Genomic DNA, 4,043 nt, shown 5'->3' with positions numbered 1-4,043 from the left:
TGCTTTCACCTGAAAACTGTTTAACAGATTTGTCAGCTATCTTATGGACCATCATAATTTTAAATTTTGCAATAAAAATTCAGGAAATCAAGATGCTTCTCTTCATTTAAAATGTTAATTAGATATCAAAATGGAAGTTACCCAAAAAAAATATACCAAATGGAAACAACTGTGAAAGTCAAAGTGCTTTTCTTCATCTGAAACATTAATGTCATAAATCTAATTGTATTCTTAAAAATAAATTTCCACTGACGGGAGGCTAAGCACGTACTAAGGAAAAGGCTAATCACAGATTCTTAGGATCTAAAATTTGCACTATTTGTCATTCTTATAACTCTTTTCTACAGCCAAAGCCATTTATTAAATCAGAATTTTCATAACTGACAATTTTACTCTTCTGATGCATAACACAATGGAGCCTAATCAATGAACAATAATAGTAAGTCACCATGGATAGTTATGCATGTGTTAAATGTAAATTAAGAATTAGGCTCCCAATAGTAAGAATTAACTTTATTCGAGTAAGACAAAAAATGGAGATTTTGCTAGGATAAAATGAGTTACGCTATATGCAATCCCTTTTGGTCATTATTTTTTAAAGGGTTATGTTAACGAACACCATAAGGTGTGGTGTTTGTTAACAACAGCTTTTTACACATTTTTTTTACTTTTTGTCCTCTTTGATAATTTTTTAGCAATTTTTTTATTTTTATCTTTTTTGGTAATCTTTTTAATAACTTTTTGTCCTTTTTATTAACACAACCCATTAAGGGAAATCTTAACAAGCACCACACCTTACTTGTTAACATTTTCCTTTTTTAAAAGAAGAATAGGGCAAGATCTTGAGCACTGCACCTTGGTTGAAGTGTTCAGCATTCCCGAATTTGAAGCATCGAGGCAGAACTTATCCATACGCAGGCTATTTTTTTCCATACACAATACACTCTCTTTTACAGGGGGACTTACTCCACTGCTACTATCCCATAAATCCTCGTTATCTAAATAATGCTATTTCCTTCGGGCTTGTCCCAAATAACAACTCCTTGTTCTTGTCTAGTATTCCAGCTAATGCAACATCCTCTTTAGCTTCAGCTTCTGATACGCTGAGCATGCCTGTAGAAAGTGACTCTGGAACATCTGCAAACCTTTTTCTCAGGCATTATGCGATGAGGATCCTTGACTCTAAGAGACACAATTGCATGAGTAGAAAAATTCTCCTCATTTTCAAGTACAGAAGACTTCTTCAATTGGGAGTCATGGTCGGACTCTACAGCTGAATGCTTCCTCAATTGCCAAGAGTTCTCTGAAGAACTGTAAAGTCAGTCAACACCAATTAGCCATCTTGCACTTCTTCACTTAGTAAGACGTATTTCTAGCATTAACTAACTCACCAAGTAACAGGATGTAATACCTTCTGAAGATGTTGAAATGCCTTTAATCCTTACTTCTAATTTTGCAAGTTGACCTTCAAGTGAAACACAATTGATTAAAATGCCCCTTTCATCCATCTGAAGATAGAACACATGAAGGGGGAAAATAAACGTTACGAGAGTATGTGATGAGTGATCTAAGCACCAACTGTATCTCTATTATACTATCTAATACTAGAGGCAAGTGAAACCTATCACCAAAAGACATTAAAACAACTTAGTATAACATTGGACACATGACATATATCTAATGTAACTACAAAGAAAACTATAACATCAACAACAATGTCTTTTTTTAAAATTATAATGTAAGGATCCCTTGAGATTATCATTCACTTATAGGGTAGTTTCCAGAAAATTTTAATGCAGCTTAGAGTAACAAGACTTCCCACATATGACACCTCATTTGAAGTTGGAAGTTTAAGCCTACTAAGCTTCAAAAAATAAAGATAAATATGATTCTCTTATGAGAACCAAATTTAGAATGTGTACCTCCTCTTGGCAGGCAAATTTTAGAGCATCAAATCCTTCACTAAAAGCAGAAACATGTATCCACACCCACATCTGGCAAAAGGAAGAACTGAACTTGATGTTCTCGGCTTGTCACAGCCATCACCATCATGGTCCATAGCATCACTATCTCTATTCTGCTGAGAAAGTGGTGCTCCAACATGATGAAGCAGCGAAGAACAAGGAATTCATATATCTAAATCCTTATGTAATCCCCGTTCATATGAGATCACTTAATGAGATAACCTACCATAGCGCTTACATGCATGGCACCCGAAATAACAGAGCAAGAAGAAGTTTCAGAAAGATCTGAAGGGGAAAGCACCATCAGAGTTTTTAGAACCGATATTAAAGAATCCTGGAAGCATACAACACAAGACCAGATTACATTTATCATAATAGAATAAAAACAAATTGCATGACTTTTTTTTTTTTGGGCCAGTGGAGCTGGAAATAATTATTCCAACTATTGATTAAAGACCTTTTTTTATTCTAAACCCATTTCATTCACATTAGAATCAAAAAAAGTTTGTAACAAGAAGAGGGAATGCCTACCTCCGGACCCTCTAATTGGACAGAAACATGATAACTCGCATCACGTATGAGAACTTCTTGTTTGAACCACTTCAGGAGTGCCCTTGAACCCCTTCCTCTACAAAAAACATTTATAAATCATTGTCAACAATTAAATAGTATAAGGCACATACACCTTTGTCCGTATAGCTTAAAAACAAAAGGGGTGTTTGATGCATGCACTTAAAAATATGTGTTTTCTTGTTTAAAAACATATGTGAAATTGGATGAAAATACGTGTAATGTTATTTAAAAATTGAAAATTATTATTTGAAATGGTGTACCAAACACCCCTTAAGTATATTCAAAACACACACTTTTACTCAGTCCATTATCCAATTCTCACTTTTCCAAACAATCCTATCAAACATAAAATATAGGGTCAGTCAACATCAGTTTACCCCCGATTTTTCGTATGTTACACTTGCCTTGCACTAAATTGACTCTTCAATCTTTCCATTCTTATTGACAGAAATAGATATGTGAAATTTAGTATTGATTTCAATTTTCAAAATTCTTCCATCATTTTTTTTTTTTATAAGTTCAAAATTCATTGATCATAGGACTTTGAAACATCTCTCAGGGTCCATTTGTTTCAGTTTCGAGCTCATTCTATCTATTTGCTTAGACACAAAATTTTAAATCCTCACAATTATTTCATATACCACAATACTTAGTCTTAGGGTCCATTTGTTTCAGTTTCTAGCTCATTCTGTCTATTTGCTTAGACACAAATTTTTAAAACCTCACATTTTTCTTTGTAAACTGATTGGTATACCAAACATGTGTTCTAAGCCTCTTAGTCCCATCTCCAGAACGAAAACCCTTTCTCTTGATTCATCCGAAGCTCAATTCTCCTTCGAATGCGCCGAGGAACAACCTTAACCTCCTTCTCCAAACAAGCATTGGTCTCACTCCTACAGTCCTACTACGCCTCCTCTTCTTAGCAACTTGATTGTGGTACGAATTTGTTCTTCATCTCTTGTTCTTGCAAGACAGGAAATCGTTGTTCAACCGGGTTGATACTAAGGAGTGAAGTGATTCAAGCCTTGGGCCTTGAGATTCTCGAAACGAGATTGAGCGCACACATATTTTCATAACACTTTTTTATTCACATGCATTTCCACAATATTTAAACAACATTACAAGAACAACATTACCAAACAGTCGTTTGCCTGGAGACAAAACATTGGTTTTTGTTGTTGTTTTTTTTTTTTTTTTTTGAGAAACACACACACATATATAGGGGGTGTTTAGTTGTGTTGTTTAAACAACGAATGTTATTTAAACAACACAACACATATTTTCACAACATTTTTTCACCTACACGTATTTTCACAACACTTAAACAACATTATTAGAACAACATTACCAAACGGATTCAGTGTAAATGAAAATGTAATACTATGATATAAATAGAGAAAGAAAGACCAAAAAGTTTAGTTTTGACCCAGCTTAATGCATTGGTCATTTAATTTTTTTTTAAACTTGAAACAAGCTCGTGCTCATAATAAACAGTATAACAAAGCT

General features: G+C 34.0%; 1 pseudogene; it reads right to left on the bottom strand.

Annotated features, from left to right (window-relative positions):
* Positions 1–795: 795 nt before the first annotated feature.
* LOC126708517 (ribonucleases P/MRP protein subunit POP1-like) lies at positions 796–3,611 on the bottom strand (annotated as a pseudogene).
* Positions 3,612–4,043: the final 432 nt, after the last annotated feature.

Source organism: Quercus robur, chromosome 12, assembly GCF_932294415.1.
Source record: "Quercus robur chromosome 12, dhQueRobu3.1, whole genome shotgun sequence".
NCBI lineage: Eukaryota > Viridiplantae > Streptophyta > Magnoliopsida > Fagales > Fagaceae > Quercus > Quercus robur.
Note: the sequence above shows the minus strand (reverse complement) of the source record. Positions and strands in the feature narration are given on the sequence as shown.